Here is a 14651-nt window from a genome sequence, read left to right as displayed (position 1 = left end):
ACCCTGGCAAAGAAGAAGCATGTCATAGGCATCGAGGGCATCAAGTTCAAGAAAGATAACTTATGCGGTGCCTGTGAGGCAGGAAAGATGACGAGGGCCAAACATCCCTCGAAGACAATCATGAGCACTACTCGACCCTTCGAACTGCTTCACATGGATCTTTTCGGTCCCACTCATTACTCAACTCTTACTACTACTGCTTGTCTCTATGGCTTTGTCATTGTTGATGATTATTCTAGATATACTTGGGTGCACATAATCCTTTACAAGACTGAAGTGCAGGATGTCTTCAGAGGCTTCACCAATCGAGCAATGAACAACTATGGCGCCAAGATAAAGCATATTAGAAGTGATAATGGCACTAAATTCAAGAACACTGGCCTTGATACATATCTTGATACCTTGGGCATCACACATGAATTCTCATCCCCGTACACGCCACAGCAGAATGGGGTCGTCGAACGCAAGAACAGAACACTCATTGAGATGGCCAGAACGATGCTAGATGAATACAAGACTCCAAGAAAATTCTGGCCTGAAGCCATTGATACCGCATGCCATACAATCAATCATGTTTATCTTCACAAGCTTCTGAACAAGGCATCTTATGAGCTCCTTACTGGCAAGAAGCCAAATGTCAGTTACTTCAGAGTATTTGGCGCCAGGTGCTGGATCAAGGACCCACATCACACCTCAAAGTTTGCACCAAAAGCACATGAGGGTTTTATGCTTGGATATGGAAAGGATTCGCACTCCTACAGAGTCTTCAATCTCTTTCATTACAAAGTGGTTGAAACAGTGGATGTGCGGTTCGATGAGATCAACGGTTCACAAAGAGAGCAACTACCAAATGTGCTAGATGAAGTTCCATCCAGTGAATCAATCAAGCTAATGGGAACTGGAGAAATTATACCTTCTGAAGCTCATCCTGAAGAAGAACTTATCATCTTAGCACCTGATCAACATGAAGACAATGCTCAGCCTGAAGACATTCCTTCTAACAACGACAATGATCAGCAAGAGCAAAATCTTTGCCCCGTACATCCTCGCGTTGCCAATGAAGTGCAGATTGAAAGAATAATTGATAGCATCAATGCACCCGGTCCACTCACTCGTTCAAGGGCAACTCAGCTAGCAAATTTCTGTGGGCACTTCGCATTCATCTCAATAACAGAACCCAAGAAAGTTGAAGAAGCCTTCATGGAACCTGAATGGATTCAAGCTATGCAAGACGAGCTTCAACAGTTTGAGCTGAATAATGTATGGGAACTGGTCAAGCGTCCCGATCCTCGGAAGCACAACATAATAGGCACCAAATGGATATACCGCAACAAGCAAGATGAGCATGGTCAAGTTGTCAGAAACAAAGCTTGTCTCGTTGCTCAAGGATATACTCAAGTGGAAGGCATTGACTTCGATGAAACATTTGCTCCTGTGGCTAGACTTGAAGCCATACGCATACTGCTGGCCTATGCAAATCATCACAACATACTTCTTTATCAAATGGATGTGAAGAGCGCCTTCCTCAATGGCAAGATTGAAGAAGAAGTGTATGTTGCACAACCTCCTGGCTTTGAAGATCCAAAACATCCTAACATGGTATACAAGCTCAACAAGGCACTGTATGGCCTCAAACAAGCCCCTCGGGCCTGGTATGACACACTCAAATACTTCCTGAAGAGCAAAGGTTTCATACCTGGTTCTCTCGACCCCACTCTCTTCACGAAGACATATGATGGTGAACTGTTTGTGTGCCAAATATATGTGGATGACAATATCTTCGGCTGCACCAATCAGAAGTACAGTAAAGAGTTTGGATATATGATGCAAGAGCAATATCAAATGTCTATGATGGGAGAGCTGAAGTTCTTTCTCGGTCTTCAAATACGACAGCAACGCAACAGCATCTTCATATCTCAAGAGAAGTATCTCAAAGATTGCCTGAAGAAGTTCGGTATGCAAGACTGCAAAGGCTTCAAGACGCCAATGCCAGCCAAGCATCATCTGGGTCCTGACGACAATGGTAAAGAGTTCGATCAAAAGGTATACCGCTCCATGATTGGTTCTTTACTTTATCTATGTGCATCTAGGCCAAATATTATGCTTAGTGTTTGCATGTGTGCTCGATTTCAAGCGGCACCAAAGGAGTCGCATCACTTAGCTGTGAAGCGAATTCTTCGATATTTGGCTCACACCCCAACTCTAGGATTATGGTATCCAAAGGGCTCAGAGTTTGATCTGGTTGGATTCTCGGATGCTGATTATGCTGGTGACAAAGTTGATCGCAAGTCTACATCAGGCACATGTCACTTTCTGGGATGATCACTTGTATGTTGGTCTTCAAAGAAGCAGAACTGTGTATCTCTCTCCACTGCTGAATCTGAATACATTGCTGCTGGATCTTGCTGCGCTCAGCTTCTGTGGATGAAGCAAACGCTCAAAGACTATGGCATTCATCTGAAGCAAGTGCCACTCTACTGCGACAACGAAAGTGCCATCAAGATTGCCAACAACCCAGTTCAGCACTCGAAGACAAAGCACATTGAAATTCGTCATCACTTTCTCAGAGATCATGTTGTGAAGGAAGATATTGATATCATACACGTCAACACTGAAGAGCAATTGGCAGATATCTTCACCAAGCCCTTGGATGAGAAGAGATTTTGCAAGTTACGGTGTGAGCTAAGTATCCTGGAATCCTCAAATGTCCTGTGATCAGGCACACATCCTAACCCTTATGCATATTGATGACTTAGATGTGCAACACACGAAGTAAAGTATATCTTCAATCAATGAACACATACATTCTAAGTGTGAATACATTAATGTGGAATTTGACTTCGGAGCGCCACGATAATTGTGCGCCGTGTCTGGGTCTAATACTTCCTATACGGTGGGTAACGCCACCACCAAATGTTCTATTTTGAAGTGTTTCACTCATGGCGTTACCTTGCTATGTCTTCACATTTGGTTTGGCTTCAATCTCAACATGTCTTCATGGTTATCTTCACTATGTTGATTATATATATACTAGTGTTCTGTCCTCTACAGCATTCACTTATAGCTTTGTCTTCTTGTTGAATCTTTTGAACTAAGTGAATGTGATCGGACCCTAACCTCTCTATACTATCTATCTCAAACTCTATCTCTCCAAATCATATGCATTCTATTGAAACTGTCGAATGTCTTCTCTGCATCCTTGTCAGCAGAAGATACGAAGACAAACCTTAAGTCCACCTTCAATGCTCATTCCTCCACATGAAACCCGGAGAAGTAGGAACGACCACCCGACAATCCAGGCGTGCGTGGGATGTGGAACAAACCCCAAAATTCTGCATAATGGCCACATGTTCCTCAGATGCGAATCGCCAGGGGCACCTGTGTAATAACGCAGTGCCGCCCCTGTACCTATAAATACACACTTCACGGCGGTCATTATCTCTTCTTCCACTCTCGCACGAACCCTAGCGCCACCGCTAGCCCTCGACGACGCCGGCGACGAAGCGCTTCGCTGCTGCAACCTCTCCGACGCCGTCTTCACGCCGACCGCGGACATCGTCCTCTCCGCCGTCACCGTAGGTGTCCTCCGTCGCCAAGTTAGGGCACGGAAGATCGAACTGCTCGGCCTCATCTTCCACTCCGTCTAGCAGTTCTTAGTGTGGTAAATAAAACTTCCTTTTTACGGCACCGTTGATCCTATGGCTTTGTCACTTTCTACCACAAGCAGCTTCTATTCACACAAGTTAGATCTCTCTCATACTACATCTCATAACATGCCTAGTATATTCACTTATGCTTCACAAAGTAGTTAGATTCCTCACTTGTACTGATCTCTGGATTCGTACAAATCTGGAACCAACTCCTTATCTATGAGTGAATGTCTTCGCACGATGAGGTCAATGTCTTCTAAACTGATTTATATTCAAAATCTTCTGAGAATGCATATGACCTCTTCCCCTTCCCTCGCACCTTAATGCTATCACAGGTACATGTCCGTGGGAGAATCCCTTGGTTCTCATAGTCTGCATTCATTTGCAGAATTCTTACAGCATCATATAAATTCTCCCGAAGCAAGTTCCTGTGTGTCCAGCAAGCGAAAATCTTTGAAGCCTTTGAACGTGTTGAAGCCTTTCAGTTTAAAGTTCATGGCTTCAGAGAAATCAGCAAGGAAGGGTGGCAGAAAGCATCATGGAGAAACATCTAGAGATCTAGCAGATGACCTCTCAGAACTGTACAAGACAGATCCTGAAGAGGATTACAATCAGCGCAAGACCCGAATCCAATGGATTCGAAGATATTGGGCAGAACAATGGTTCAAATATCGATTTGTAACCCAGGAATATGCTGAGAAAAATGCCATCAAGAGACCATGGGGAGACATCCTATACAAGAATCTTCAACCCAGGTCCAGAGATGAAGCCATTGAACAAGGCTTCTATCCTTGCATGGTCCGTGGGCCACAGCCTGTTGATGCACACCCATCGTTACTATTATGGTGTCATGACGACATTCTGTTCAAGCGCAACTTCCAGTTTGCCCAGAACTCAGCAAAGCAAAACAAGAAGACATTGGGACTAGACTTCAACCCTGGTCCCTCAGCTCCAAGGGCTGATGGCACACGAGATGCAGAACCCAATGTCGTCGGTCCTTTCTACAACCTTGAAGGCCTCATCACCCATATCTTGGTTCAAGGGACTGCAGTGAATGAGCCTGCAGCTGACGCTGAATCAGATGAAGCGCCTGCAGCACCGAAGCCAAAGAAGTTGAAGAAGCCTAAAGCTTCAAAGCCTGCCCCTTCACCAAAAATCTCACGGGCGAAGCCACTGGCAACTGCACCTCCTGAAGATAGTGTGCAGTCCGAAGATTTATCACGCATCTCCAAGCCCCAGAAGGTCAAGATGCCTCTGCCACACCGGCCAAGAGCTAACAGCTGCTGCCATTCTGCGCAATGATGCCATTGATCTGTCAAGTGATGAAGATCTTGCAGATGACGCTCTTGAGCAACTCATCAAGAGCAAAGAAGAAGCAGAAATCTTCAATGATCCGCCTCTCTTTGATGTAACAATCATCCACAACTTCATTGATGAATGGTTTGACACGCCAAACATCAGCTTCGAAGATCTCCAACTACCCATTGGCCTCAGTGTCGCCTTCCATGGCGCCATTGCTTCAGAGTTAGCTATCGCCCAGCGCATTGTTGAACTGAAGCAAAAGATTGACTATGAAAAGGCTCAGTTCAAGAAGCATATGGCCAAGCTCAGCGTGCAAGAGGTCAAGAACTTCAAGATTATGCTGCACGAGCTCAAGGAAGCCTTTCTCAAAAAACGTGCAGAAGCTCAAGGTTCTCATGAGCGCATGAAGGTTCTGGCTGACAAATGTGTGCAGGCCTACAATGAGGCTGAGAAGCGCAAGGCCCTTGGGCGTCCTGGCATCGACCCCAGGATGGCAGCAAAGAAGATGAAGAAGCCCGCTACGGCTGAACCTGACGCACCAAGGCAGGAAGCAGATCCCATTATCTTCCCAACTAGAATGACTGGCTCGAAGCCAAAAAGCCGGTCAACTGCTTCAGAGCTCAAGAAGACGAGGACTGCTGAGGCTGAAGCCAGGAAGAGGAAACATCCTGAAGCCTCTCCTATTGCCCCCTCCAAGAAGAAGATGAAGACCAAGAAAGATCGGGCTGCTCCCACAGAGCCTTTGATAGTTGAACCCATTTCCATGGTTCGTCCTGACGCTGAACGCCAACTGACAATCCATGAGCCTACTTTCACAGAGGCTCATGAAGCTAAAGACTTTCCAGCAGCTGATCCCATCGCTGCTGAAGACATTGGTCAACATGACCATGTAGAAGATGGTGCAGTCCTTCCTTAGCTCGAGAACAGCGAACTCATCAGCATTGGTCGTCCTCTGACGCCAATCGCTCAGGATGCTTCATGGGCTGATCACCCACAAGAGGAAGAAGACCTTGAGGCCTAGCCAACTCCAACTACACAGGCGTCGCCTGCGTTGCGCAGGCTTCGCAAAGGACCTAGGCCTCCAGTCTCTGCGTCTGAAGCTGAAACTGCTGAAGACATTCCGGCTGCATCAGCCGATGAAGAAGAAGTCCCACAAGCTGCTACTCCCCTGTCCCACCAAGAAGCGGTTCTCGAGGAGAACATGATTGTGACCGACCCTCCAGCTCATCAAGTGGAGGTTGAAAATCTTGAGGCTGCCACTACCACCACCAATGAAGCCACTGACGCTATCATGGCTGAAGCTAATGTGGAGCCCTCCCCAACAAAAGCATCAGAAGTCAGCGAAGCCACTGATCCCACTGCTTCTGTTCCTGCACCTGCTGCCGGTCCCCAGTTCGACTATCATGTTGAGCACAGGCCTCAGGTACAGAAGCCAATCCCAAGATTGCCCAGGTTCCCAGGTCCTGCATCAGCACCTGGATCCTTCAATATCAATGGCTTCAGAGCAGACAACACATTCTTCAATAGCTCCAGGAACCCCTACTCAAGGGAAAGGATATCATCTGATCGGTTCTGGAGCTATCCGCACCGAAGCTATTACTCCTGCATTCTTTACAACCAAGGTCGCATCTTCCCCCACAAGCGTCTTGACATTGAAGCTATAGCTGGTTTGCCCTGTCTGGAAGAAGCTCTGGATTGCTTCAAAAAAGTTGGATTGCTGCCATTCGTCACTGACCAAGAGCATTGGAATGAAGATTTGCTGCTCCAATTCTATGCCACACTTCACATCCGCGGGTATAGCATAGATCCGAAGACTTGGGTCCTGGAGTGGATGACAGGAAACGTTCATCACGAAGCCAAAGCCTTTGACATCATTGAGCTCACTGGTTTGCCCACTCCTGGCGATCTCTACGAGCATGGCTGTCAGCTTCATAATGAAGCTATTGAGAGCATCTTTTAGAAGACTGAACCTAATATGAGTCAGATGCTCAGTATGATGAAGCCATTGCCCCAAGATGCTGCTTATCCCATGGAGTTCTTCGTTGAAGACCTTGAGTATCTGCCAAGAACCATTTATCACATCATAAGGCGAACTCTCTGGCCAATCAAAGGACATTCTCCCCATGCCAAGCTGGAAGGTGCAATGAAGACTTTGGTCTTCTACATTCTTCATGGAAAATGCTTCAATACACAGGATTTCTTCATTCGCCAACTTGCTGCATCTGGCTCTGATCTGTTTGGTTTGAAGTTCTACGCCCCTTGGGTGATGCGGCTGATCAAACTTCACTCTGCTATCTCATATCAGCCCTCAGCCCGCAACCATCGGATCTTTTTGCCTGATGTGGATATGTCTATTGAAGCCATCTATCCTGAGCCTGCCAAGGAACCTCTCAGTCTTCAAAATGCAGAGCATCAAAGTTTCACTCAGAACGTTGAAGGCGTGGAAGCCGTAACTCGTGTGTATCCTTTGGCTGGCACTACACGTGCACCGCATCCTGCTCTCACTGAAGCCACTGACAGTACAACTACTCCACGACCCAAGAAGCGCACTCGTGTTCTCAACGACCGAGAGCTTCTTGTGGCTCTTCATCAGAAACAGGATAGGCATCATGACTGGCTGAAGCGTCAGATGCAAAGCCTCTTGGTGGATGTTAATCGCATTCACAATCTTGCCACCAAGAATGCTTTTGTTGCCCATGAAACCTCTCGCCGCACATGGAAAGGGCTAACGCTGATGTGTTCTGAAGATGATCTTCAAGAGGATGGCTTCACTGAGCGATTCAAGTTTGACTCCACACCTCCTCAAAGGGCAGTGCTGCGACGAACTCCATCCCTTGAAGACTCTGAGTTCTCTTCCTCTACTGCAACTGTGAATGCCAGAGTGGTCGAGGATGAAGACGATGCTACTTCACCGCCACCTCCTTCAGCACGCTTCGACTCTGCTCCAAGCTCTTCAGCACCGCCAAACACCACCAATGACCCTGCTGCTTCACCTACTCCTCATGGGAACGAGTAGATGCTATATGTCTTCAAACCTTTTTGGTACTTACTGACAAAAGGGGGAGAAGCATATGAGGTTGATAGTCTTCAAGCGGGTCCATATGGGCGGGTGCTTTATATTTTGCTTCGTGCTTACAACTCTCGTTTTGCTACATTTGGTTCTTTGAGTTGTAACACTTAAACTCGATGGTCGTCTGCTACTTATCTGCCACCTTGTGTTGCGATGATAAATTCCGCATGTGCGACAATAAATTCTACACTTAGATCATTCTGCAGACGTCCATTTTCCATTATGCATGTCATTATCTTCATATACTTTCACATGCATAGTGGATTGTCATCATAAGTTGAAGTGGATCTCCACAAGTACAACCTGCCATGTGCATTTGCATTCCAAAAGCAAATTACTTATACGCACATCTTCAGGGGGAGCCCTTGCAACTTATGAAGACAATTCCTTATCCTTTACAATTTCACAGATTATATTCCCCGTTGAAAACTTCAACTAGTTTGTCATCAATCACCAAAAAGGGGGAGATTGTAAGTGCATCTAGTGCCACCCCTACTTGGTTTTGGAGTATTGACGACAAACCTAGTTGAGGGACTAATGTGTTTGTGAGAATTGCAGGATAACACAGGTAGAAGTCCCTCATTGATTCGGTTTTCCTACCAGAGATGACCCCTAAAAATGTATGAAGACATTGAAGTCAAAGGTGGTATATGATATTCACATTGAAGACTATGACAAGAGAAGACACCACATGAAGCCTATGGAGCTCGAAGACTTAGATCTTTCGTAGTTCTCTTTCTTCTGTGTTGAGTCATAGGAACCACCGTACTGTTAAGTGGGGTCCAAGAGAACCATTCAGAAAGACTGAAGTGATGCTTAAACAAAACCTATGTCTTCGAGTGAAGACTTTGAGAGCGAATCTTGTCCAGAGTCGGGCAAGTCAGCTTTGCTTGAAGCCCAAGTGAAGTTGCCGTGTGAGTTTGAAATCTGACCGTTGGAACACGTGTCAGTTCCTTAGTGACCCAGGGTCATTTCGGAAAAATCAGGTCGGGTTGCCAAGTGGCTATAAATAGCCCACCCCCTACAACCATAAACGGTTGGCTGCTCAGATTCAGAGTACGGCTTTTGTCGTTTGAGAGCAACCCACCTCGAAGCCTTTGAGAGAGAATTCCTTGCGAGGATAAAGCCCTAACCACCCAGAGCCAAAGAGAATTAGGCATCACTTAAGTCTTCTTGTCTGTGTGATCTGAAGACTTATTACACTTGAGGACTGTGCATCCTGCAGCCGGTTAGGCGTCGCGTTCTGAGCATCCAAGAGACATTGTGGATTGCCGGTGAACGAAGTCTGTGAAGGTTTGGGAGTCTACCTTGAAGACTTACCAGAGTGATTGGGCAAGGTCTGTGTGACCATAGCTCAAGGGGAATACGGTGAGGACTGGGTGTCCTGAGCTGCGTGTTCAGGACTGGGTGTCCGGGACTGTGTGTCCTAAGGTTTAAATACCTAGCCGCCCTAACCAGACGTACAGTTGTCACAGTAAATGGAACTGGTCCAACAAATCATTGTGTTTAGCGAGTCACTGGTTTCATCTTCCCTTCCCTTTACTTACTGTTACTCCTTGTGAAGTCATTGTATGTTCGCACTATCTTTTGTCTTCACTGAGTGACTGCGTGTTCTGTGTGGCTTCACAATATCTTCCTACCTGATCCTTACTACATTGCTACTATTAGTCATTGTGCTTTCACTCTATTGAATACTTGACTATGGCTTGCCTAGTGTAGTCTACCTTCCGCTGCAGGGTAATAGGTTTATTTCTATCGTTTGTCTTCATAAATTCCACATTTTGAAGACTTCCATAAAAATTGCCTATTCACCCCCCCTAGTCGATATAACGCACTTTCACAATCCCTTCAACTTGAGTATATCCTTGAGCAACGAGACGAGCTTTGTTTCTGACAACTTGACCATGCTCATCTTGCTTGTTGCGGTATATCCATTTGGTGCCTATTATATTGTGCTTCCGAGGATCAGGACGCTTAACCAGTTCCCATACATTATTCAACTCAAACTGTTGAAGCTCTTCTTGCATAGCTTGAATCCATTCAGGTTCCATGAAGGCTTCTTCAACTTTCTTGGGTTCTGTTATTGAGACGAATGCGAAGTGCCCACAGAAATTTGCTAGCTGTGTTGATCTTGAACGAGTGAGCGGACCGGGTGCATTGATGCTATCAATTATTCTCTCAATCTGCACTTCACTGGCAACACGAGGATGTACAGGGCGAAGATTTTGTTCTTGCTGATCATTGTCATTGTTAGAGGGATTGTCTTCAGGCTGAGCATTGTCTTCAGGTTGATCAGGTGCGGAGATGATAAGTTCCTCTTCAGGTTGAGCTTCAGAGGATATGATTTCTCCAGTTCCCATAAGTTTGATTGATTCACTGGATGGAACTTCATCTAGCACATTTGGCAGGTGCTCTCTTTGTGAACCATTAGTCTCATCGAACCGCACATCCACTGTTTCAACCACTTTATAATGAAAGAGATTGAAGACTCTGTAGGAGTGCGAATCCTTTTCATATCCAAGCATAAAACCCTCATGTGCTTTTGGTGCAAATTTTGAAGTGTGATGTGGATCCTTGATCCAGCACCTGGCGCCAAATACTCCGAAGTAACTGACATTTGGCTTCTTGCCAGTAAGGAGCTCATAAGATGTCTTGTTCAGAAGCTTGTGAAGATAAACACAGTTGATTGTATGGCATGTAGTATCAATGACTTCAGGCCAGAATTTTCTTGGAGTCTTGTATTCATCAAGCATCGTTCGGGCCATCTCAATGAGTGTTCTGTTCTTGCGTTCGATGACGCCATTCTGCTGTGGCGTGTACGGAGCTGAGAATTCATGTGTGATGCCCAAAGTATCAAGATATGTATCAAGGCCAGTGTTCTTGAATTCAGTGCCATTGTCACTTCTGATGTGCTTTATCTTGGTGCCATAGTTGTTCATTGCTCGATTGGCGAAGCGTCTGAAGACATCCTGCACTTCAGTCTTGTAGAGGATTATGTGCACCCAAGTATATCTAGAATAATCATCAACAATGACAAAGCCATAGAGACAAGCAGTAGTAGTAAGAGTTGAGTAATGAGTGGGACCGAAATGATCCATGTGGAGCAGTTCGAAGGGTCGAGTTGTTCTCATGATTGTCTTCGAGGGATGCTTGGCCCTCATCATCTTTCCTGCTTCACAGGCACCGCATAAGTGATCTTTCTTGAACTTGACGCCCTCGATGCCTATGACATGCTTCTTCTTTGCAAGGGTGTGGAGGTTCCTCATGCCAGCATGCCCTAGCCTTCGATGCCAGAGCCAGCATTCTGAAGCTTTTTCCAGAAGACATACGGCAAGTTGTGGTCCTGCTGAGAAATCTACCATGCACAAATCATCTTTCCTATACCCTTCAAACACTAGAGACTTGTCAGATTCCATTAGAATAAGGCAACGATATTTTCCAAACATCACGATCATGTTTAAATTGCAAAGCATTGAGACAGACATTAAGTTGAAACCAAGGGATCCAACAAGCATGACTTTATCCATGTGTTGATCCTTTGAGATTGCAACTCTACCTAGACCCAATACCTTACTTTTACCAGTGTCAGCAAATGTGATGTGACTCTTGTCGGATGGACGTAAGGTTGAGTCCATAAGAAGGCTTCTCTTGCCAGTCATGTGATTGGTACACCCACTATCAATAATCCATTCTGAAGCTGCTGGTGTCGTACCCTACAGTGCAGTTAGGGGGATAGGCTTCATGAAGAGAATTGTGAAGCAAAATCATTTGACGAATCAGTGGGTTATGAAAGCTCAGATCGAGATTTGGACTGATAGGGTGAGTAGCAAGCGATTCAGGAACAAAGTACATAATACGACCATTTGGGCATTTGATCTTGCGCCCTACAAGATGTTTAAGGTCCCCAGCAATAGCGTTAGACGATTTTGGTTTTCTGCTGGAGACCCTTCCCTGCAAAAGAGAGTTAAGCTTTCTTAGCCACCCACATCTTCAAGGGTGGCTTAGAAGCAATAAGTCTAAGTGCAGCATCTGAGAACTTTGGCTTTGGAGCCCTAGCAAATAGTCTTGCAGGAGGACAATAGTACTCATAAGAATAAGCAGAATAGTTCTTGGTCTTATGAACATGGCGGTTTGATGCACCGCGCTCATATTCATAGGCCTGAGTATGGCTTCCCTGCAAAACATTTGCGTTAGTGCGACTCAGGTGAGTCCTCTGTCTGTATGAAGTCTTTGGACCATATGAAGCCTGTGGTCTGGGGTTTATCTTCTTCACCTGTGGTGTCATGATGACATTCACAGGAAGATTCTCCAAACACCTTTTCGGCACCCAGATCTTCTTCATAGGCGGTCCATTCCTGCAGCTAGTACCAATATACCTGGCAAACACTTCACCATTTTGATTCTTAAACAGTTTATAGTTTGCATCAAAGGATTCATCAATAACGATGGGATTAGCACAAGTGAAGCCAGATAGGGTGGATGGATCCGCTGAGGGTTCCTTTGCAGCAACCCATGTGGTTTTGGGGTACTGCTCAGGTTTCCAGTAAGAGCCATCAGCATTCATTTTCCTTTCGAACCCAACACCCTCTTTCCTAGGGTTTCGGTTCAGGATATGCCTTTTGAGGACATCACATAGTGTCTGATGCCCTTCGAGACTTTTGTACATCCCTGTTTCAAGCAGTGTCTTCAAGCTAGCATTCTCATCAGCAATAGCAGTGGTATCCTCGGCAGAGGGGTTAGTTACCACATCAACAGTTGAAGATATTGCAATAGTAGCAGCAGTAGAACATTCAGCAACAAAGGTAGCGTTATCACGCTCAATGCATTTAAGACATGGTGGTTCAAATCCTTCCTGAGCAGAACTGGTCTGTTTGGCGCGAAGTGACTTGTTTTCCTTTTGAAGATCTTCATGAGCCGCTCTCAATTTCTCAAGATCTTGCTTCCTTTGAAGATAATCATAGGAAAGCCTTTCATGAGTTGTTGTGAGCGTTTCATGACGACTTTCAAGTTCCTCATACTTAACATGAAATTTTTTTATGTCTTCAATTAAGGACTGAGATCGAGTCATTTCAGCGTCTAACAGATCATCGCTTTTGTCTAATAGTTTTTGAATAAGTTCCATAGCTTTCTGTTGTTTAGTTGCAATTTTAGCAAGTGTTTTGTAGCTGGGTTTGGAATCACAATCAGAGTCATCTTCACTAGATGTTTGATAGTGAGTAGTGCGTGTGTTTACCTTGGCACCGCGTGCCATGAAGCAGTAGGAAGGAGCGGAGTAGTCCTTGTAATTTGCATCGGTGTCGGTGATGAAGTCGTTGTCTTCAGTGTTGAAGATGGACTTGGCAACGTATGCTGTAGCCAGACTCGCAATGCCAGAATCGGACTCCTCCTCAGACTCCACCTCCGCCTCCTCAGAAGCAGACTCCTCCTCTGAATCCATTTCCTTGCCAACAAATGCACGTGCCTTGCCAGATGAGCTCTTCTTGTGTGATGAAGACTTGGAGGAAGACTTGGAAGAAGACTTTGAGTATTTCTTCTTCTTCTTGTCGTCAGAGTCATACTCCTTGCTCTTCTTCTTCTTGTTGTTCTTATTGTCCCACTGCGGACACTCAGAGATGTAGTGGCCAGGTTTCTTGCACTTGTGGCATGATCTTTTCTTGTAGTCATAAGCAGAAGCTTCATTATTCCTTGGGCTTGATCGTGAAGACTTTCTGAAGCCTTTCTTCTTGGTGAATTTTTGGAACTTCTTCACAAGCATAGCAAGCTCCTTTCCAATGTCTTCAGGATCATTAGAACTGCTGTCGGATTCTTCTTCAGATGTGGAGACAGCTTTTGCCTTCAAGGCACGAGTTCGCCCATAGTTGGGACCGTAGATGTCTCTTTTCTCAGAAAGCTGAAACTCGTGTGTGTTGAGCCTCTCAAGTATGTCAGACGGATCGAGTGTCTTGAAGTCAGGACGTTCTTGAATCATCAGGGCTAGGGTGTCAAACGAGCTATCAAGTGATCTCAGGAGTGTCTTGACGACTTCATGCTTGGTGATCTCAGTGGCGCCGAGAGCTTGAAGCTCATTTGTGATGTCAGTGAGTCGATCAAACATGAGCTGGACATTCTCATTGTCATTTCTCTTGAAGTGGTTGAAGAGGTTGCGAAGGACACTGATTCTCTGATCTCTCTGGGTTGAGACGCCTCCATTGACCTTGGAGAGCCAGTCCCAGACTAGCTTAGATGTTTCCAAAGCACTTACACGTCCTTTGGTTAGATGACCACAGATGATGTTCTTGGCAGTGGAGTCCAGTTGAACGAACTTCTTGACATCAGCAGCGGTGACACCTTCACCAGCCTTGGGAACGCCATTCTTGACGACATACCATAGGTTAACATCAATGGCTTCAAGATGCATGCGCATCTTATTCTTCCAGTAGGGATATTCAGTTCCATCGAAGACGGGGCACGCAACGGAGACTTTAATTATCCCTGCAGTCGACATAGCTAAAACTCCAGGTGGTTAAACCGAATCACATAGAACAAGGGAGTACCTTGCTCTGATACCAATTGAAAGTGTGTTATATCGACTAGAGGGGGGTGAATAGGTGATTTTTATGAAAGTCTTCAAAACATGGAAGTTTCGAAGA

This window comes from Triticum urartu, chromosome 7A (genome assembly GCF_056163025.1).
Source record: "Triticum urartu cultivar PI428250 chromosome 7A, HENAU_Tu73, whole genome shotgun sequence".
In the NCBI taxonomy this organism is placed as follows: domain Eukaryota; kingdom Viridiplantae; phylum Streptophyta; class Magnoliopsida; order Poales; family Poaceae; genus Triticum; species Triticum urartu.
The sequence above is the reverse complement of the archived record's forward strand: the minus strand, read 5'-3'. Positions refer to the sequence as shown.